This window comes from Balaenoptera physalus, assembly GCF_965194825.1.
Source record: "Balaenoptera physalus genome assembly, chromosome: 19".
Classification (NCBI taxonomy): domain Eukaryota; kingdom Metazoa; phylum Chordata; class Mammalia; order Artiodactyla; family Balaenopteridae; genus Balaenoptera; species Balaenoptera physalus.
The window spans coordinates 14,597,446-14,620,587 of NC_138900.1; the positions used below are offsets into that span (position 1 = coordinate 14,597,446).

The window sequence follows — 23,142 nt, forward strand, 5'->3', positions numbered from 1 at the left end:
AATTTACAGATGGGGAAGACATGTCAGTCCCGTCCACGGGGCCAGGCACTCTGTAAATGTTTAGCTTGGGGGAGGGCACACAGATGTCTGGGTTACACTTCCAATTATTCCTTCCCCCTAATACCCATGGTGTGTGGAGGGGAGCCCACTGGGAAGCCCAGGTCCACAGAACACACTACTGTCACACTCTGGCATGTCAGCCTCTGATTCCAAGGGCTCCTTCTGATTCTAATCCCTCCCCAATCCAAGAAGACACTAACTGAGCATATTTTTATTGTGCAGCTACTGTGTGTCAGGTGTGGCCAAAGCACTAGAGACACAGCAACAAACAAAACACACGGCGGGGCGGGAGGGGCGACGACGGACGACACCTTCACAGGCTCATGTCTGCCAGGGAGATGGATACAAAGTCCTGTTGTTCTGCAGTAAACAGATCAGTGGTTTTGTGGGTGGGGGGGGCAGGGGGTGGAAGGGTGCAAACAACTAGGCAGGGCTGTGAAGCTACCCTGTATGATACTGTAACAGTCGAGACATATCACACGTGTCAAAACCCATAGCATGTAGAACACAAAGCATGAACCTTAACTGTAAACTATGTACTTTAGTTAACAACGATGTATCAGTATTGGTTCATCAGTTTTAAAAAAAATGTACCACACTAATATGAATGTAAATAAAAGGGGAAACTTTTATTTAGAGTGGGGAGAGAGGGAGCTCGTGGGAACTCTCTGTATTTCATGATCAATCTTCTGTACACCTTTTAAAACAGCTCTTAAAAAAAAAAAAAACAAAGCTGTGTTTCTCTTGAATCCACTCCCATCAGCTCTATCCTTGATTCTCCCACCATCTTCACCTTCCCCTTGCAAATCGTCACTCTGCTGGCTCTCAACTCAACGCCTTCACTAGTCACCTGGTGCTCAGGCCAAAACCTCAGTGCCAGCCTCCACCCCTCTCCTTCTCTCAACCCCACATTCAGTCCATTCATAGTTAGTATTGGCTCCACCTTCAAGTCACAGTTAGGACCTGCGCTTCTCCCTGCTCCACCTCCCACCCCCGCCAGTCTGGACCATGAACTGTAGCAGAAGCTCCCTCCCTGATTTCCCGGCTCCCTCCCCCGTCCCAAACACAACCAGAGAGACTCTGCTAACTTGAGTCAGATCATATCCCTCCTCTGCTCGGAACCCTCCCACTACACATTCAGGAAAAAGCCTCAGTCCCTGTAAGGCCTCACATGTAGCTCTCTGACCTCATCTCCTCCTATGTTGTCTTTATTTCACCTATTGAGGTGGGTGTGTAATGGCACCTCGTTGTGGTTATCACTTGCATTTCCATGATGATGATTAAGGATGGTGAGGTAGGTACTTTAAATAATAATAACAGTAACAAATGGTTACCATTTACACAGAACTTATTATGTGCCAGGCACTATGCTAAGGGTTTTATATATACAGCTGCCCTTTCCGAACCTCTTAGGCCAAATGAGTTTTGGGATTCTGGATGATTTTGATTTTAGAAAAGCAATGGAGAGCTTATACCCAGCAGGGTCTAGGGAAGCATCCATCACATCGATATTTCTGCAGTGATGATAATCTGTCTATTTGGGTAACATTCCACCTGGGATTGTGGATCTGTATTAAACCCCTGAATCCCCACAACCACTTTGCGAGGAAGGCAGTGTTATCATCTCTAGTTTATAGATGGGGAAACTGAGGCATGGGAAGGTTAAGTGCCTTGGCCACACTTGCACAGGTAGAAGTGGAAGGCTGGGATTGCAACATGGGCCTTTTGTACTACTGTCCTCTTTACTGGTTCTTAGGGTAGCTGACAGGAAATTAATCAACACTGAATGAATGAATGAATGAGATTAAGCTGGGCAAGTTAGAGAACTCAGGCTTTCCAAGAAGTTATTGCTCATAGCAGGAAGATCAAATACCACTGAGCTAACTGTATGTGTTTAACCTACTTAATTTAGTTTGAATACAAGACCTACCCAAATATAAAGCAAGATTTCCCCCCTGAAAAATGATCCTCAGCAATAAGAGTTGTGTTTCAAAGTTTTCATATTATTTTATTTTGAACAAAGTGCAACTTGGGAAAAGCCACATTAGCATCTAAAGATTTCAGTGATGCTAGTTTTGGCAACAATGAAAAAGGAGGCATATATTATAATAGACTCAGGAACTGTTCCCGAGGGCTTGACCTCACGATTCCAAGTGTCATAAGTCACTTAAAGAGGCCCTTTAAAGACAGAGAGCAAGATAGGGACAAATAATTGTAAGCAACATTCATTTAATTAACTAAAATTTTGAAAACTGAAAAAAGGCTGTGTAAAGTAAGACTGAAAACTATCTTGAGGCAAAGTGCTGCTGTGTGGGATGAAACTGAATTTTCCTAAACTGTCATTTATTATTCATATCGGAATCATTAGTCTGATTGACTCAAAAATGAGTGCTTATGTAACTGCTTTTATATGTTCACATTTTTTCATTTATTCATTTTCAGTAACTGTCTTTAAAAAAAAAAATCAAAGTGTTTTTTTTTCCTTAATGTAACATAGTAAAAGTTATTGGCTACACTTTAGAGATCACCAATATACAACTAAAAGGGGAATTTAAAAAAAATTGTCTAATGATATATGACTACTTGGGATACAGTTTCCAGAAACAACTTAATACACAGATTCAAGAAGTTCCACATCACAAGCACTTCAGATGGAGGTGGAAGTGATGTACTCTGGAAATATGGGTCGATGACTCAAAAAAGGGGCTCTAATGATGATAAGGAGGCCTGTGAAGAGTGTAACATTTTATGATGTGAGAGGATCTAAGCCACATTTTGAATTCAACATTTTTGATGTCATGATTCTAAATGTGTCACAAAATTAATAAACTGAAAAATATAGATAGGCAACTGATTACATCATCAATATCCCTAAACATTTCAAGTAGACCCCAAAACTTTAAAAAAAATTTTCTCTTTGGAAAGATGGGGAATCATCTTGTTTTGGGATACACACAGTATTTTTTTTTTTTTAGTGCAAGTATTTTTTTTTTTAATCTGGAAGGAACACTCCAGGCTTGAAAAAGTGATTATCTTGGCAGAGTCTGGGTCCTTTGATTTCTTTTTTTTAAACAACAAGCAAGTATTACTTTGATAATCAGACATGCATATAAACAACACAGCTTTATAACGTGAAGCTCACCGAAGGACACAATAAAGCAATAGTTCCCACCCTCAGCCACGCCCTGGAAACATCTGGGGAGCTTTAAAAAAAAACCCCATCCCACGCCTGGTCCTACCCTTGGTGACTCTAGTGAAATGTTCTGGGGTGGGGCCCAGGCCTTGGGGTTTCTTAAAGCTCCCCACGTGACTCTAATATGCCACAAAAATGAGAATTATTATTAAAGCAAAAATTTTCAAATTTTTCCGCAGAACATGTTACTAACTGCCTTTCAGAAAATAAAAAGGTTCCATAGTCAAAGAAGCAGGTTTCTTCCCTGCAAGATTTCTCAGAGCCTGTACTATGCAAATGTGTACCAAGACTTTTACAAGAGGAGGACACAGTACAAGGCGGATAGATATCTCTGTGTGTGTGTGTATGCGTGTGTGTGTGTGTGTGTGTGTGCACGCACGCATGTGCTCAGCATCCTTTCTTTCCAGCAGCCGTGTCGTTAGCAAGCCCCGGCCATTCTACCTCCTAACCTGCCCCCCTCCTCACCCTCCACTCCCTCCCATCCTGGTTCTGTCCTCCATCGTCTCCCATCTGGACTATGGCAGAAGCCTCCCCCCTGCTCTCCCACTGGCCCTATAATTCACTGCCTACAAAGGTGGACTACAGAGATCCTTGGGGCACACAGAGTTTGAAAAAGCTTCTGTTCCCACCCCTGAGACTCCCTGCAATGTCCCAACTGCCACCCAATGATCATGGGAGGGACCTGTCTTAAGGTAAAAGTGCATCATGGACAGCCCAGCTGCTGCAGAATGAACCTGGGTTCTCCACGCCATCCATGTTGAGCTGCCGAGTCACCAACCCAGAAGGCAGCCCCCAAAAACACTTGGACTTGGGGTTGGGGAGCCCACACATTTCCTGACAGTTTAAGTCGGCACAAATGGGGTTTTCTGTTACTTATAGCCAAAAGAATCCAAACTAAATGCTCTCTATTAAATTACCCTATTTCATTGGTCAGAAGTTTTTTCACGAAGTAAAATTACATTATTTGTTTCTTTTCTGGTTTCTTATCTGTCTCCCCTTCAAGAATGCCAGCTCCAGGAGAGCAGGGACATTTGTCCATCTTGTTCATAGTTACGTCCCTCGGACCTGAAACACTGTCTGCCAAAGAGTTGAAACTCAGCATTTGCTGAAAGAATGATTGAGCTCATTTGATTCTTTCAACAGCTCCAAAAGGTAGGTGTTAACAAATACCAAACTCCTCCTCACAGCCACGCAGACCCTGCATGGTCTGCCCCCAGCTTCCTCTCCCCGACTCAGTATCCTACAGCTTTGCTGGCCACCTTCCAGTTCCTTCCCAGAATCAAGCTCCTTCCCACCTCCAGAACTCCGCTGATGCTGTTCCCTCTACTGGGAATGCTCCCCCCATCCATTAAGGTCTACACATCCTTCAGGCCTCCCCTCAAATGGCAGTCCTTATGAGAGACATCTCCTGACCTCTCGAAACATGTCAGGTCCCCCCGGATAGGCTGTCATGGCTCCTCCATCAGGGCATTTAGTGCAGATGTAATGACACAGCTGCTTCTATGAATTCTTACTGAGGTTCTGTTTCCTCCACCGAACCATGAGCTCCAGGAAGACAGAGGCCCCTTTGTACTTCCAGAGCCCTCTTAGAAAACCCGGCACACAGTACGTGCTTAATAAATACCACACTTGCCTCTTGTGGCCAGGATATTTACTGCTCACTGAACACCCACATGCTCCCACATCCCAGCCCCTTGCAGTTAGTTAGGCAAGGCCACACGGCTAGTTCTGGGTGTGAGCAGAGGTGGACTGCATCGCTCTGGCCTTGGCATCTAAGTGCTGCGGTGTGACCCTCTAGTTCCCTTGTCCTGCCGTGGTGACCCTGGAGACTGTGTGTTCCAGTTGTGATGCTACAAGACAGGGGAGCCCCATCCTGGGTCCCTGAGGTTCAAGGCAAAGCCCCCAGCTGACCTGACTTGGGTCATGACATTTGCTGTGTTCAACCTCTAGGATTTCAGGGTTAATTTGCTTCTGCAGCAGAATCTTGCCTCTCACTGGCACTCTGTGTGAATGAATGAAGGCAGCTAAAGGCAGAGACAGCTGTGATTACAGACCGGGAGGTGAGGAGCAAGACAGTGGCCTTCAGCTGCCAGTACTGAACTCAGGATGAGAGGGGCAGACTGCATAACTACTCCCTGGGGAATCGCCACTTTCAATGCCTGATGAGGCAGATGAAAGGACCCAGAGCCCCCACTCCCTTCAGACAGAGCCTGAGGCCTCGGGGCCCTCATCAAACACAGCTCCTTAGGGATCACAGCCAAGTCTCAGCCCCTGGGAATTGGGAAGAGGCTGCTCAGAAGCCAGCAACACCCTGGGAAAACCCTATTAGTTAGGGGAAGCTGAGACAGCAAGGCCGCGTGAAGGGCCTGGGCTAATTCGGGCTGACAACCTTCCCTCGGAATCACCCACTGGGGCTCTGCCCTCCCAGCTCCATCCCAGAGAATAAATCACACTGTCAGGTCTAATTTGGGACTCGGCTGATGGGTTGAGCAGAGAGAGCATCCATGCGTTCTGGCCACAGAGGTCAAGGGCAGCCCACACGCTAGAGGCCAATGCTGAAAGGCCTGGGGACTAATTGGAAAGGGGACTGGGAGACCGAAAGCTATGGGTTTCCAATACCCACCAAGGAAACTCGTCTCTTCTCCTGTAAAATCTCTGGCCCAGGCCTCAGCTGCACAAGTCCTGTTTGCAGAGCACAGTCCAGCTATATCCAGGCACCATGCTGGCTCAGGGCTGGGCACAGGGTAAACACTCTTATTTGCTGAATAAATAATCCTAGCAGCAGCAGTGAATGCTTATTATTCTCTTCCAGGCTGGTGACCAGGCTGCCTAACTTCTGCCGTGCAGTAAAGGCTAATGAATCCAAGTGGCCACCATCGCCATCTCATCTATTATGTGACTACTTCAACCAGGCACTAAGTACTTGAGATTCACAGTCACGTTGTAATTCCCAAAACAACCTCAGGAGAAAACAGAAGCTCCTAGAGTTAGGCTCCCTACTTGGGGCTCGTCAGTGATCAAGCTAAGACTAGACCCCAGGTTAGCTGGACTCTGGAGCCTGTGCTCTTGGCCACTGTGTCAGCCCATTGTGATGGATTTCGCAGCCCTCAAGAAGCTGGCCCTGAAGCCCCAAGTCAGTGTCAGGTGTCTCCTCAGAGTTCCCATGGCCCTGTGGCTTTCCCTCTTAGGACTCTCATGACTCTGGGTTGTTTGCCTACAGAGCTTTCCCCAAATACTCTCGATCCAAGAGGGTATCCCTGTAAGCCTAGTGCTCACGTGGGATATGTTTGCTGGATGGACGGATGGAAATCCAAGTCCAAACCCTACATCTTACAGAGGAAGGGGGTGGAGATTCAGCAAGGAGAGCTGCAGTGAAAGAGTTTCACTGAAGAAAGGGGAGGTGGAGAAGAGGGGGGAAATTGCTCAGTGACAAATCTCTATTCTTCCTTCAAAGCCCAAAGCTGCTTCCAGGAGACCTCCCTGACCCCCAGGCTTGCCTGGGCACCTCCTGTGGGCTCTCATCAGCCCCTGGGGTTCCCCCATACAGCCCTGACCACCCTGGGCTGTCACTGTCTGAGGGCCTGCCTCCCTCCCTGGACGAGGAGCCCCCTGAGTGCAGGGCCCACTCAGCCATGAGGCCGTCTCACCCACACCACTACCCTACAGGGATGGGCACCGAGGAGGCGCATATTAAATGTGTGTTGAATCAACCAGCAGAACCCCAAGAAAGGAAAGAAGGCTGGAAGCGTCATTCTGGGAAGAAGAGTTAAAAGCACAGGTACAGTGTGTTTGGAAAAGGAGGCCAGGAGAAGACTCTGCCATCTGCAAGCCACAAAGGGCTGCCAGGAGGAAGATGTGTGGCTGGTGCCCTTCATCAGGACTGGACCAGGACCAGTGAGAGGCAGTTACACAGAACGGATGTGATTCACGAGGAAGCTTTTTAATGATCAAAACTTCCCTAAAGCAAAATATGCTGCCCTGTTCCTCCCTTCCTAGAAGAATTTAAACTGAGGTCAGATAGCTAGCAGTCTGGGACCCCAGGACCTCTTATGAAGCGACAAAGTGTAGTGGCCAAGAGCGAGGGCTCTGGAGACATTGCAAAGGTTCCCACCCTGGCTCCTCTGCTTGATAAAGGGCGTCACCACTCTCTGCCTCAGTTTCCAAGTCATTACTATGGGGAGATCACAGCAGCGACATCATAGGGTGGGTGGAAGGACTGAATGAGATCATGCACGTAAAGTGCTTACAGCAGGGCGCGGCGTAGAGTCTGCACCCATTAATGTTCATTATTATTGTTTTTGTTCTCCCGTGGAGCCAGACACTGTTGGCTGGATAACCCAACTGACACTCTCAGTTCCCTTTTTCTCTGGCTTCCTCCTCAGGAGAGGCTGAAAAGCCAAACAACATTTCTCACCTTCCTTGAAATAGGGGGAGGCTATGTGACCCATTTCTGGCCAATGAGATCTAAGTGGAATCTTCTGGGGAGGGGGATTCTGGGATTGCTGAAGTGGTTCAGAACTGAAAAAAAACCGCACTGGTTGGAGTTGACTCTCCCCCTTCCTTGTTCTGGTTGGAGCTGCAAGCAGCAACCTTGCAACCATGAGGGAAAAGCCAAGGGAATCAAGGAGGCCCCAGCCCAGATATCCCTCAGCCTCTGAACTGACATCGGCAGCCAAGTACCTCTGGGTTTGTTGTTATGGGAGAAATTGAGCCTCATTTGTTTAAGCTGCGTGAGCTGGGTTTTCTGTTCTTTCCGCTGAAAGCATTCCTGGCTGATACACCCACCATGACACAAAGGGCTCAGGGCACATGTCCATGGTCATCGTTTGCCAGCCTCAGTTCAGGTCCCCGGCTGAGAACCCCTGATCCAGAGGAGAAAGAGTGGAACGTCAAGACAGGACGGCGTTTACCAAACCTCACTAGCTGTGTTTCACCCTTCCTTTTCAACTGCATCTATGTCCCAGCTGTACAATTACTTACTTAATAGTTCCTTTAAATCAACTCACTTTTAAACTTGAATATATATACATATATTTAAAACAAAATCTACATTCCTACCAAAATGAAAAACTGGTATCTTTTGTTCCAAAGGTAACAATGAATAAATACAATGAGGGAATTCCCTGGTGGTCCAGTGGCTAAGACTCCGCACTTCCAATGCAGGGGGCCTGGGTTCGATCCCTGGTCGGGGAATTAGATCGTGCATGCCGCAACTAAGACCTGACACAGCCCAATAAATAAATATTTAAAATAAATAAATAGGTAAATTAATAAATAAATAAATACAATGAAAATGAACAAAAGATATTCATCCACATATCTCTGAAAGTTAGCTGATGTAGCATAATTTGGGTTCGATGGACAAGCAAGAATTCCTCATTTCTGTCTTCTATTGGGGAAAAAATATCAGCAGATCTGGCAAGACTTGGCATTTCCCCAGGGCAACAAATAGGCTAGAGCTCAGTAGGGGCTGCCCCTCAGAGAGGTAACATGTTTTCCTGTTTGCCACAATTCCTGAAACCCTGTTCAGAAGTGAGAGAGTTCGTTTAGCTCTCCTGGCTGGCAGATGGAAGAATTAGGTCAGGGACCTGCCTTGTTCCTTCCCTTCAGGGCCTCCTCAGAGAGGCCTTCCTGGATCACCTGGTCTAAAATCACCCCCTTGGACTTCCCTGGCGGTCCACTGGTTAAGACTCCATGCTCCCAATGCAGGGGGCATAGGTTCGATCCCTGGTCGGGGAACTAAGATCCCACATGCCGCACGGTGCGGCCCAAAAAAATCAATATCAAAATAAAATCAAATCAAATCACTGTTGCTCCCAGTCAGTCCTCTTTCCTGCTTTACTGATCTTTGTAGCACTTATCCCCACATTTACTTGTTTGTCTGCTTATTGTTTTATCCTCCAGTAGGATGTCAGTTCCTGTAGGGAAAGGATTTTGTTTGTTTTGTTCATTCCTGAATCCCCAGTGCCTGGACCATAACAGTAGGTGCTCAAAGGCCTATTTGTTGAGTGAAGCAAAGAAACGAATGAAGGAACAAATGAAACCCTGACTCCTGCTTTCCAGTCCCTAAGGCGCTCATTACCATGGCATTCCTACCATGTAGGAATGATGCCGGTCCTCCTGCGGTTTAAGAGGCAATACTAGGAATTCACTCAGAAACTGGAACCTTTTACCGCATTAAAAAGGGACGAGCTAGATTAAAATGAGTATCTATGACGCCATACAGATATATGTTAATAACCAAATAACTGAAATAAATGAGGGAGAAGGGACAGGTCTCCCTTAACAGAACTAATTATGTGGACAATTCATAAATGTAGAAGAAATGAGGGACGTACAAAAATCACCATTAGGGAAATACCACAGTGATAACTGTTGCAGGCAAGATTCACCCTACCAACACATGCCAAAATGAGCAGGTGCAAGTTCAAGGAGAAACAAGTGTAGTCTCAAAGCACCTCCCCCAAGATAACTATCAATTGCAAAGGGAAAAAACAGTTACCAGACAGTGGAGAAACCCAGCAGACAGCACCTTGATGAAGTGATCCAGGTTAACATCACCAGTGATGAGACATGGGGACCTGCTGGTGCCATGCACCGAGGCGGGCACCTCACCTCTGCCAAATAATGCATAAGCTCAACCCTGTCATGAGGAAACATCAGACAAAGCCAAACTGAGACAATCTACAAAATAACAGGACAGCTCTCTTCCAGAGTGTCATGGTCATAAAAGACAAGGAAAGACTGAGGAACCGATGCAGATTGGAGGAGGATTAAAGAGACATGACAACTAAATGCAGTAAGGATCCTGGATAGGGTCTTGGAAAAGAGAAAGGACATCAGTAGAAAAACTAGTGAAATATGACTGAAGTCTGTAACTTAGTTCATAGTACTAGACCAGTGTTCATTTCCTAGTTTTAACAGTTGTGCTACAGTTGTAAAAGATGGTAGCATTTGGGGATGCTGGGTGAAGGGTAGATAATGTGAACTCTCTGTACTATTTTTGTCACTTTTTTGTTAAGTCTAAAATTCCTTTAAAATAAAAAAGTTAATACAAAATTGTATGGCCATCATCAAAAAGTCTACAAACAATAAATGCTGGAGAGGGTGTGGAGAAAAGGGAACCCTCTTGCACTGTTGGTGGGAATGTAAATTGATACAGCCACTATGGAGAACAGTATGGAGGTTCCTTAAGAAACTAAAAATAGAGCTGCCGTATGACCCAGCAATCCCACTACTGGGCATATACCCTGAGAAAACCATAATTCAAAAAGAGTCATGTACCACAATGTTCATTGCAGCTCTATTTACAATAGCCAGGACATGGAAGCAACCTAAGTGTCCATCGACAGATGAATGGATAAAGAAGATGTGGCACATATATACAATGGAATATTACTCAGCCATAAAAAGAAATGAAATTGAGTTATTTGTAGTGAGGTGGATGGACCTAGAGACTGTCATACAGAGTGAAGTAAGTCAGAAAGAGAAAAATAAATACCGTATGCTAACACATATAGATGGAATCTTAAAAAAAAAAAAAAAAAGGTTCTGATGAACCTAGGGGCAGGACAGTAATAAAGACGCAGACGTAGAGAATGGACTTGAGGACACGGGAAGGGGGAAGGGTAAGCTGGGACGAAGTGAGAGAGTGGCATGGACATATATACACTACCAAATGTAAAATAGATAGCTAGTGGGAAGCAGCCGCATAGCACAGGGAGATCAGCTCAGTGATTTATGACCACCTAGAGGGGTGGGATAGGGAGAGTGGGAGGGAGACCCAAGAGGGAGGAGATATGGGGATATATGTATATGTATAAATGACTCACTTTGTTATAAAGCAGAAACTAACACACCATTGTAAAGCAATTTTACTCCAATAAAGATGTTTAAAAAAAAACAGAATTGTGCCAAGAAACATCCCTTAATGGAAATCTGGCCCCAAGAGACTGTCCCACAAACAAGCTCCAGGTACCCGGGCAGAGCCTTAGGCCAGGATGAAGGAATATGTAGAGACCCAAGAAACAGCCAAGGGAGAAGATACTGTCTAGAATTTTTTTTTTTAACTTTTTTTTTTTGGCCACGCCACACGGCTTACGGGATCTTAGTTCCCTGACCAGGGATCGAACCCGGGCCCTCGGCAGTGAGAGTGCGGAGTCCTAACCAGTGGACCGCCGGGGAAGTCCCCCTGTCTAGATGCACTCAGTTCCCAAACTCGACTGACTGGTCCCTGCAACTCAGCCAACACCACTATCTGCGTCCAGAGTCTGGATGCCAGAATCTTCTGTTCTCCCACTTTCCACGCTATTGGGGTCTCTTGGTGATTCAAGGATCAGACAGCACCCCCTCTCCCAAGACCCTTGTGACATCCTGCCAACAAAGGTCGACATCGTCGTTTAGGAATGCCCCACTACCAGCTGGACTGCCCCACACCCTGAGGCCCCCTCCTTTACTTGGTCTGGGCCAAAGAAACCAAAGACGGTGCTCACTAGCAAAAAACCCAGAAACCTAATTATAACACATTCAAAATCTTTATATTACAGGTAAGTACTTACCATGTGTACATATTTTAATTTCGTGTAACTACCTGCACTATCCTTTTAGCCTATAGATAAACAGCACATCCACACATGGGGTGATGGGGCCATTCTGTATCTTAACTGTGGTGGTAGTCACACAACGGCATGCATTTGCCTAAACTCAAAAAACCACACACCAAAAAGTGAATTTCACTCTGTGTAAATTTTAAAATGGAAATTGAAAAGTTAAAAAAAAAAAAAAGACTGTGATACACTGATGGATGCTATGAAGAAAGATCTTCACTACCACTGGGGACGGTGGGAAACATGCTGCAGAAGCGTCATCTAGCACGGTTTCTTTGTTCTCCATGTAAGAAATTAAAATAATGAGGGTGTATTTGGATAAGGAGGAATGTTCATGAGCAGGAAGAGAGGTCCAGCCAGACACCCACCCAACTACTGACTGCAATGACCTTGGAGGGAAGATGTCAGACTGTGGGTGTTGGGAGGGACAGGGGAGGAGGCATACATCTTTCCCTTGTTACTCTTTCAAATAAAATTTTTTTTTAAATAATAAAGAGGCTTATATGTATGAGCCGTAAAACTTAAGCAAACGAAAGTCACACAAATCTCAGTACTCAACCTTAGTATGTTCTGGACACTAGTGCTCCTTGAGGGTCCCAGGAGAGCCGAGGTCAAAGACTGTGCATCTACGGAGAGAAAAAAAATGAGGTTACATCTTCGGCCAGCATGAGCCTTCCTGCTGTAGTACCCACCTGTCATTCATGAAGTCACTCCCTCAACAAATATTTATTGAATGCCTGCTGCGTGCCAGGCACCGAGGGTACACCAGTGACCAAGACAAAGTCGCTGTCCTCAGGGAGGAGACACTCCAGCAGGGGAGGGAGACACTGAACAAACACAGTCCTCAGCCAGGGAGCGGCAGCGCCTTGATGGAGACTAAGTAGGCTGGGGAGAGCAACGGACTGCCGCTTCACAGAGACGTCAGAGGAGGCCTGAGGACAGAGGCCTGAATACGGGAGACCACGTATTGGGTGACTATCTGGGAAAGAGCCTTCCAGGCACAGGAACGGCCACTGCACAGGACCTGAGGCAGGAGGTGGCGGGGGTGGTGGGGGCGCGTTCAGGAGCAGCAGGAGGCCCGTGTGCCTGGCGCAGGGTGAGTGCGGGACACGAGGGCAGGGAGGTGACGGGGCAGCTGGAAGCCCATTATAAAGACATTTCCTTCAGACAACTGTGAGCAGAGGAGTGGCAGAGAAAAAGCACTGGCTTGTAACTCTGTATTATTAATTTACGTTTTTGAATATTTAGTATGGTTGTGCATATTTGAGTGGGTATTTCATGGATGAATGAATGTCTCCAGGCCAAGAAGCCACTTGTCTGCATTGCTCACAGTCACATTTTGGTTTAGGCCAGGCACTTACTAAGCCAGGGAGATGAGATCTGAGAGGACAACCTAGAACCCTCCTATACGCTAAACGATGACTCTCACTCCCTATGTGCCAGGCTCCATCCTAGCAGAATGTGCCGACTCATTTCATTCCCCCAGTAACCCTAGAGGCTGCCCAGCCAGTCAAAAGTACACTATAGGTGGGACGAACCCAGGCAGCCTGGCTCCAGAGCCTGCTCCTGACCACCTGGCCAGGCCACACGGTCATGGCGGTCAATGAAGACAGGGCTAACTGCAGGCTGGCAAGGCCTCTCCCCATCCTTCCCCAATGCTGCCATGTCCACATGCCATCCACATGCCAAGGCCGACCTCAAATGCCAGCCAGCTCCTCCAGGGGGCCTCAGAGGAAGGAAACCTAGCAAGCAGCTGGCCTACTTTCCAGAATCCAGGAATCAGGATAGCTTCAATAATCTTGCCCTTAGGGGCTCTGGAGAAGCCAAAAGGGGTTCTTAGTTCTTTACCTTTCTCAGGCCAGGGACCCCTGTTGGCAGCCTGGTGAAGAAGGGTTTGGGCTCCTTCTCAGAATCATGTGTTCAAATGTACAAAATACAATACACAAGATTACAAGGGAAATCGATTATATTCAGATATCAAAATATCTGTAAAACAAAACCTAACCTGAGATACAGTAATATTTGTGCTTCTTTGTGAATGCTTTAAATTATGAGATCTTAGTGGTGGGTCCAATAACTATAGTAATTTAGAAAGAGATGAGTGTAAACAGTACCTTGTAATATCTACAACAACTGTAATGTGACATGGAAAACGTTTTGATCTCTAGCAGCGACAAAGTCACAGGCGTTGCTGATACAAAGTGGTTTGTGGCCCTTGTTCAGAAGGAATGGAAATGGTAAATTTCAGTTAGATGGTAGAGAAAATAAAGATGTAATTTTTTTCCCAGCCAACTTCACAATCCTCTAAATTCCACCCAAGGACCCTTCAAGGGTCCGTGGACCTGAGGTTAAGAACCCCTACGCTAGCCCTGAGATAGGGTAAAGGTGGAGTGTGTGCCCAGGGAAGGTGACAACTAGGGGGTGTGCGGCAGATTCAGATCCTCGTGAGTTTTGTATGGGAAGGGGTCCTGAGCATTGGTGGTTTTGGTTCATCCTGCATCCATTTCCCTTTCCAGGTCGGCCCTCCGGACCTCATCTTTCTCACTCAGCCCATGGAATTCCTGTGGGAATGATCCAATCCATGTGCTGGTAGGGAAGGGAGTGGTGTCACAAAACCCAGGCCTGGCCAATAAAGCCACCGCATCCCCTCTTCCCCGCCCCTGGCCTCAGAGATGGCTCAGGGTGGCCCTGGAACCAAAGCCAGGCTGATCAGGTCCACTAAACAGTCTCAGGACATGTGCTGGGATTACGGAGAAATCTCTGGGGCTGCTAAGTTGGTTGGATATATATGTGGAGCTGCCTCAGAGCCTATCTGACCACAAAACCAACAGAGGACTGCAGCCAGGAGATGGAAGGAAACAGGATCCTGGCAACCCTGAAGCCATTACACATAGAATGTTCCAGGCTGTGAGTTCAAACATTTCCTTTTATACTTATGCAGGCTGACCTGAATTTCTATTTGTTCACACAACCGAATGACTCTCAACTAACGTAGAAGGGAAGAAGTGAGTACGGTTCTTGACAATTCGCACAGCTTACTACCAAGCCACTTAGGAAAGCATAAAATAAAATTAGAAGCAGTTACTATACATAGAATCAGCAAATACAGAAAAACACACACTCTTTGAAAGATCAGAAATAGCCTCTTGGGTAGTTGCTATCCCTAAAGCTGGTCTATGAAACACTAACAATTTTGATTTTCAAGATGCGTGGCAGGCCAGGAGGGAACCAGAAGCACCCAGAACATTTTCCTTTATCACCAGACTTCCCATTAAAAAAAGTCCTGGGATGATCAGGAAGCCCCTGCAATAAAGCTCCTGTAAAATTGTAATCACTGCCTTTTAAATTGCATCAGAAATTGCTTTTCTGCCACTCATTTTCCCCCCTTTCTTTCTCTAGAGTGATGTTCATGGCTCTTTAAAGGCACATTAGCAGTGACGTGCAGTGCTGCCACGTCCCTCTGAGCTGAGAATCTACTCCCTGTCAAGTGGAGGAAGCTGTGATGTCCATCAGTTTGAGGTCCCTGATACACAGGAGGGGCCGCAGCAGATGCTGAAGGGTTGTGGAAATGGCAGCAAAGGCAGGCTACAGCGCCAGGAATTCAGCCAGGACCCCAGACATCCCAGAGCCCCTCTTACACCACCTGGGAAGGGAAGATGCCCTTGGAATTGCCTCAGCAACTCCAGCACCCACCAGAGCAACAGCCCTGGCTCATCTGTCACATAAGTCACAGTCACAGGGCTGCACACCTCGCTTCCCACGGTGTATACCAAGAAATAGAAACCAAGATGAGAGGACCTGGGAGTGAGAGGGTGTCCAGGCCTGACTCCTAGCCTGATGGTTCCTCCCCTCAGCCACAGTGATTGGCTCTGGGAGAGACACATGATCCAAGCAAGGCCAATCAGAGTTGGCCCTGGAAATTTTGCTGGATTACTGGGGGAAAGAAATGGGTGTAAGGCAGGGGCTGTTGAAGGCTTCTTTGCCACCTGAGGAAGGGGATGGACACCTAAGGATAAAGTGAAAGGTGAAAGAGGCAGAATCCAGAAGTGGTGAAGGGTGTATTCCTGACGAGAATACTTGAGTGCAGACTCCAGTCAGGGTAGCTCTGAGATTTTCAGGTCCCAGAGCCATTAACTTCCCTTTGCAGTTTAAGACAGTTTGAGTTGGGGAGATTCTGTCATTTACAACAGAAATAACTGACTGATAGAACTGGAAGGGACCTCAGAAATCAATACAGTGTTCCTTCATGTTCCAGTGAATACAATCCTTCTGAGGAGCTGACAAAACAAAACTATGTCATGTCTCTCCAGGAAACACACACACACACACACACACACACACACACACACACACACACACACACACACACAACTATTTCAAGGATGTCAAAGATCTCTGAAGCCACTGTTCATAGGAACTGGGTGAAGAACTCTTCAATCTAGTCTGATCTGCCCATTTGATAGATAAGAAAACTGAGGTTCAGAATGCTGAGATGACTTGCTTGGGGCCCAGGGCCAGCTGGAGGCAGAGCCAGGCCTCCCTAGAGCCCCAGGAGGTTTCACCTTGAACTCCCCTGAGTACGGTCCTTGGGGAGACAGCAGAGGGTAAGGGGGGCACCGGGCGAGGCTCCAGGCCTCTGCACCCCCATTCACCTACAGCAGCTCCACTTTTTTCTGTTTTTAAAAATGGGCTTTCGGGGAAGTGTCCGACAAAAGTTCCATTACTCCACAATCAACATCCTGAAAACCAATCGCTCATATCACATTTCAAAGTATTTACATGTTAATGACCTTGGTTTCCAGCCTCGCTGAAATCTTGTGAAGCTGGCATTATTGCATGCCATGGCTCCGGGCAAGGTGCTTCTGCAGGGCCAGCCAGCCAGGGCGCTGCTCTCCTGACCCCAAGGCAGCCTCAGCCTGTGCACCTGGGCCTTCCTGTTCCTGCACTTCTTCCCTCGTATTTCATCTCAACTCATGTGGAAAAGATCATCCATTCGCACCTCTCCACGAAGACCAAGGAAGGAAGAAGGGGTGGCTAATCTGACTGGTCAGAGCCTGTGACTGTTGCTGGCACCTGCTTTCCCAGTGCACGGAATTAACAGCCCCAAAGGCTGGGACCAGGGCTACTAGCTCTTTTCTCTCCCTGCGCCCAGAGACGGCAGCTTTCTCTTCTGCTTTCTGTCTCGGAACAGGACACACACCCTGGGCACCCAACCTCTAAGAGGGCCTGGCCACATGCACCCCTCCTGACCAAGCGGTGATGGGGGCGGCCAGGTGTGTAAGTGGCTGATCTAGGCATTTAGATTTGAGCTGAAGGAGAACCAAGCCCACAGGGGCCTTCTGCTACAAGTTGCATTCTCCTTTTTAGACTTTACCAGAGCTTCACATTGGGGCATCAGGGACCTACTCACCTACTAATAAAGTGGTTCAGTCGTCCTTCATTTAGAGAAGATTCCCATTATACCCATCCCCATCCTGTCTTTGAAACAGTGACTTAGGAAAATCTCCATTCATTTAACGGCCTCTACCCACCTGCCAACAAAGAAAAGTTGCATTGCGAAGAAAGGACTTTGCCTTGGGAAAATCTAAGCCCTCAATCACTATCCTGTATGACAGCCGCTGGGATCATCTTGTAATTAATCATGTTTTCTCTTATGACCTATATTCTATTAATAACATACACTAACGATTCAGCACTGGTTCTTTCACTGATTGATTCAGTCCACAAATGTGACTAAGGCTGTATTGCTGACTACGAGGGTCTTACATCCTCATCTTCTGTCCTCTCCCCAGCCCCTCCCCTCCCACAAGGGAAGCGTCATGGTATTGGGCTCTGAACACGGGGCTCTGAGGACTTCACTGTGCCGGAGGGTCTAATGGCTGCCCTGCCTCCAGCCTAGCCCAAGTAACTCTGCGGTACAGTGGCACACGACAGACCCCTGCAGAGAAACTGCTCAGGAAAAGCATCAATGCATGACCATCTCATGCACAGCAGATTGGTCAAAACATCAGAGTCTGACACCGCCAAACGTACTGAAGTTATGGAATAACGAGAAGTCACTGCAGGTGGGACTGTACATTGGAACAGACATTTTCATAACATTTTGGCAATTTCTTGTAAAGAGAAAGAGATGGTGACCTCAGTGACATGCTTCGCCTTCCCAAATGACTGGCGTCTGGGATTCCCTGCCAAGTTCCTAGACCCACGTGGCCTTGCAAATTCTCATTCTGGCTTGAAGCATGAGGTTTTGCTTTGAGTTTGCTACATGCCAGGCACTGTTTTCAAGTTAACTATCAACTCATTTAACCATCGTTAACAACCCTGTGTAGTTGGGTCTACCAGCATTCCCCACTTTTAACAGACCAGAAAACTGCTGCACAGAGTGGGGCAGCCTACCCAAGATCACACAGCCAAGTAGGTGGCACAGCCAGGAAGGATTCGAACCCAGTGCGTCTGGCTCCAGAACTACCAACAATGCCACTTCCCAAACACAGAGTTAAGAGGAAAGGCTCAGCCTTGAACCCAATCTCATTCTACATTCAGACATTGTTTTCAGATGGATCCAAGACCTAAATGCAAAAGGAAAATACGAGTGTATCTAGATAATGCAGAAGCATATCTTCACATTGGGGTAAGCGAAGGTTTCTCATTCAGGGAATCTGGGAAAGTGTTTGTTCTCTTCACAAAGAGGGTCAGACTCATCCACACAGTCCTCTGCCTCTTCGCCAGTCTGCCTTTTTCCAGCTTGGAGTGTGGACATGACACCTGGATTTGAGAGGGTCCCTCTTGTCCCCAGAACACTACTCAGAATAGAAGGGCTGAACTCTCAGGGTCCCCCAGCCCACTGGGGAAGGTGGGTGCAGCAGCTGTCTTGTTGCCATGAGGGGGCAAGAGAGTCAGAGCAGCGCTGGCATTCACTCTGCCAAGCCACTGAGCCATATTATCTCCCTCCAGATGTTATAAGACACAAACAACCTCCAATGCGTTAAAGTGACAATGCCACCTGTGTAGTCTGATACTTGCAGCCAAATGCACTCCTAACCGAAACACCTGCTACATCCAGACTCCAGCAGCCACACGCTGTGCCATCACCCCAGAGAGTCTGCAAACAGCCACTAACAGGGACCTGAAAGTGTCTCAAAAGACTCAACTCAGAGGTCAACTTTGGGAATCAAAAATTTCCACCAAGCATGGCTGATCAGGCATCCAGAAAGATGACTTGGTGCCTGAATTAATTCTCAGAGGACCTGAATTGGAGACAGCCTTCTTTCTCCCCACAGACCTCTAAGAGCAGTCAGGTAGACCATGATTTTAAAGGCCAAGCCCAGCCCACTGGCACAACTGCTTTGTGGTCTGCTAGCCGCAGGCTCAGGGGCCGGGGAAATCCTGCATAGCTTGTGGATCCTTTTTCCTCCTGTCACCAGGCATTTGCTGGATGTGCCAAGAGTTAAGCCCCTTCCTGAACTCCTATAAAACCAGTCTGTCAATGTGGCTTCAACTGCCGTGTGCTTTTCCACAAAGCACTCTCTAGACCTCAGCTCATCAGATGGGAGACAGAACGCTGGTCAATCTACCAAAATAGGTCAGGCTTTATTTTTAATCCTCTTATTCATTATATATATTGAAAGGGAAGAATGAACAAAAACAACATTATTAACAGCGAGAATGTCTAGGGTTACTTAACCGCTCTGTGCCTCAGTTTCCTCATCTGTAAAACGGAGATGAGGATGAAGTAAATGACTCCATGAAAAATGTTTAGAGCAGGACTTATCATGTAGTAAGGGTTCAATAAAGGTGAGCTACCATCATTCTTATTGCTGGTGACATGGTCAGTTTTTTCGACTGAAGGCCCTTGAGGGGCTTCAAAATCTCACCCTCTGGTCAACCTGACAGAAAAAGGCACTGCTCTGATTCTGGCCACTTAGGGAAGGAGGAGGCTTGAAGGCCCAGGCCAATGGGCAGAAGCTGGCTGCCATGGCCCAGGGTACCAGGGGCAGGAAACAGACCTGCTGGTGCTAGCTGCCCAGCCAGTAGCCTTTCTCCCCCTTCTTCTCGGGATGCTCAGCTAAGACTACATCTCCCAAACTCCCCTGCAGCTAGGGATGGTCAACAAGAGGTAGGCAGACATTGTTGTGGGACTTCAAGGAAAATTCCTTCACCAAGAACAAAGAGCTGGACTACACTTTTGGGCCCATTCCCTACCCCGATTCCGACCTGGACTACAGACTCACTGGCTGGACTCCGGCAGTCACAGTGGACCATGAAGCCACCTTAAGGATGAAAGCTTTGTGCTGGCCATGGTTAAGCAGAAAGATAGAAGGATCTTGCTTTACCTGAGGACTGTGGAGCTGCCAGCCCAGCCCAAGACTGCAGATCTCAGGACATTTCACTCACAAGAGAAACCACCTTCCATTGAGTTTACACCATTGTCACTTCTTTTTTTTTTTTTAAAAGTCATTTTATCCTTTTTTTTTTTTTAAACCAGATTTTATATTTTATTCAAATCACGTTTATTTTAAATTTATTTATTTATTTATTTATGGCTGTGTTGGGTCTTCGTTTCTGTGCGAGGGCTTTCTCCAGTTGCGGCAAGCGGGGGCCACTCTTCATCGCGATGCGCGGGCCTCTCACTGTCGCGGCCTCTCTTGTTGCGGAGCACAGGCTCCAGACGCGCAGGCTCAGTAATTGTGGCTCACGGGCCCAGTTACTCCGCGGCATGTGGGATCTTCCCAGACCAGGGCTCGAACCCGTGTCCCCTGCATTGGCAGGCAGATTCTCAACCACTGCGCCACCAGGGAAGCCCACCATTGTCACTTCTGATCTCTCCTACTGGCAGCCACATGCACTTTCAAATGATACCGTGGACTTACACAGCAGATGACCAACGGAGCAGTGTTTTACACCACAGAAATCCTTCCAGCAACCTGCCACTATTTAAAGTAGAGAGCTAGATACAGCAAGTAGAAAGCTAGATATAGAATTTCCCACAGAACAGGGTTACAATCATTTTGCCTTAGGAGGAGGTAAAATGAGAACAAGATGAGATACACTGAGTCATTCATCCAGCAACTATTAAGCAGTACCCGGCGCTGGGCACTGTGCAAGGCAGGGTGGTAGACACAGTGAACAAAAGCAGATAGAGTCCACGCCCTTACAAAATGCACAGTCCAGAACAGGGGACAGAAGATAAACAAACAGGGAAACAAATATATTCATAAGTACAAATGGTAAGAAATACTATGTAGGAAACCAGAGTGAGTTTCAACACAGAACTGAAGAGAAAGGAGAAGGAAGCCATGTGGAGAATGGAAGTAAGAATATCCCAGAATGTCCATCAAATGAAGAATGGATAAACAAAACACAGCCCATCCATACAGTGGAATATTATTCAACTATAAAAAGAATGAAGTACTGATTTGTGTACAACATGGATGAACACTGAAAACATCATGCTGAGTGAAAGAGGCCAGTCACAAAAGACCACATATCAAAGGATTCCATTTATATGAAATGTCTAGAATAGGCAAATCCAGAGAGACAGAAAGTAGAGTAGTGGTTGCCAGGGGCTGGAGGAGGGGGACACAGAAGGAGAGTAACTGCTAGTGGGTACACGGTGTCTTTCTGGGTTGACGAAAATGTACTGGAATTAGATACTGGTGATGGCTGCACAATCTTATGAAAACACTAAAAACCAGTGAAATGTAGACTTTAAAAGGGTGAGTTTTATGGTATGTGAATTATTTCTCAATTAAAAGACACTCAAAGGGCTACCCAGACTGAATTACTGGATTGGTAATAAAGTCTCTAATGAAAGTTAAAAAAAAAAAAAAAGAATATTCCAGGAGATGGAGGAGGATGGAGGAATCTGTTAAAGAAGCTCATAGCAGGCCCTCCTGCCTAGACGGCTGTGGAGAGGGAGGGAGGGGTGCTAGGAGATGTGGCAGAAGCTCGCGGGCCGCGTGAGCCACGGTCGGCCATATGCTCTTTATTCTAAGTATGACGGGGAGGAGGAGAATGATGTGTTCCGGCTGACATTTCTGAAAGACCCCTCTGGCTGTTGCACAGAGACTGCCGGGGTTGAAAAGCAGCAGGGAGAACAGTGAAGTGGCTGCTGTGACACCCAAGGAGAGATGGTGGTGGCTGGGAGCGGGGGGAGGGCAGCGGAATGGAAAGGAGGAGGCTGGTGAAGATCTGTTTCAGGTCAAGGACAAACAAGCCTTGCTGCTGGATTGGCCGTCGGGGGTGAGGCAGAAAAGGGAGATCGAGAGTGATCTTCACACGGTCTTATGAGTTTTCCCAAAGTGGTTTTCTGCCAGATTCAAATTGTACACAGCACAATAAGAGCAGATCAGCAAATGCCTGTTAAATGAATTTCAATAAATGACCAGTCACTGCCTAATTTTTTGTAGGGCATATTTTTGTATTTTCAATAAAGATATGAATTCTCTCTCTCCATGTGTGTGTGCGTGCATACACACACACACACACACATATATATTCTCTCTCTCTCTCCATGTAATATCCTTAATTGTACCTGTTTCTCTCCCATCCACAGATAGATAGTGGTCCACTAGACACCATCAACTACCCAAACCAGAAACCTGAGAATATTCATACATACACACACACACACACACACACACACACACACACCCAAGCAAGATAAAGCCTTGGAGTCAGTAACAACCAGGTCTTTCCTTCTCTGAGGGGGTCAGAGGAATAGATTAGCCAGTGAGAACTGAGCTCTCACTTCTGATGAACGACCAGTAGGAGAGGAAACAGAGGAAGAGATGCTGCTCCAGAGATAGGAAGTGTTCTTTCTTTTCGGTGGTGGTGAAAGGGTAAGGAACACGGTCAAGAGTGGGGAGAGAGCACTGTGAATAAACGTGGTCTAGTCGAGGGGGGAAGCCTCAGTTTGAGAACAGCCACTGCAAGTGAAGCCCAGCAGGAGACAAGTTATGACTCAAAGGGGTCATGAGCCCCCACCCCACTGACAGCCACATCCATACTGAGGGGAACGCCAGAACCCTGGAGGAATGCATCCTTATCCGGGGTCTAGGAGCAGGAAAGGGGAAGGGAAGCCGAGCTTCACAGAGAACAACTCCAGGGCCACCACGATGACAGACCACAGCGCAAACAGAGCCCCAGGAGCGGCGAGACGCAGTGGTCCTGTGGGCGTGTGTCCACCCAACACCTTCCCTCCAGGTCCACTCTCCCCGGCAATAGGGCTCATCCGTTTTAGGAGCGGGGCGTGAGAAGCATCCCACTGGGTGGCTCTGTGTG

At 47.1% G+C, this 23,142-nt stretch overlaps 1 protein-coding gene across 8 annotated transcripts in view; it reads right to left on the reverse strand.

Annotated features, from left to right (window-relative positions):
- The window catches only part of SIPA1L3 (signal induced proliferation associated 1 like 3), a 236,801-nt gene that overhangs the window by 129,463 nt on the left and 84,196 nt on the right, over positions 1–23,142 (reverse strand). For all 8 annotated transcript variants that reach the window (XM_082439274.1, XM_082439270.1, XM_082439272.1 and 5 more), the window contains one exon: positions 12,419–12,485. The gene's annotated coding sequence lies outside the window, so the exon portion shown is untranslated. The remainder of the gene's footprint in view (positions 1–12,418; positions 12,486–23,142) is intronic.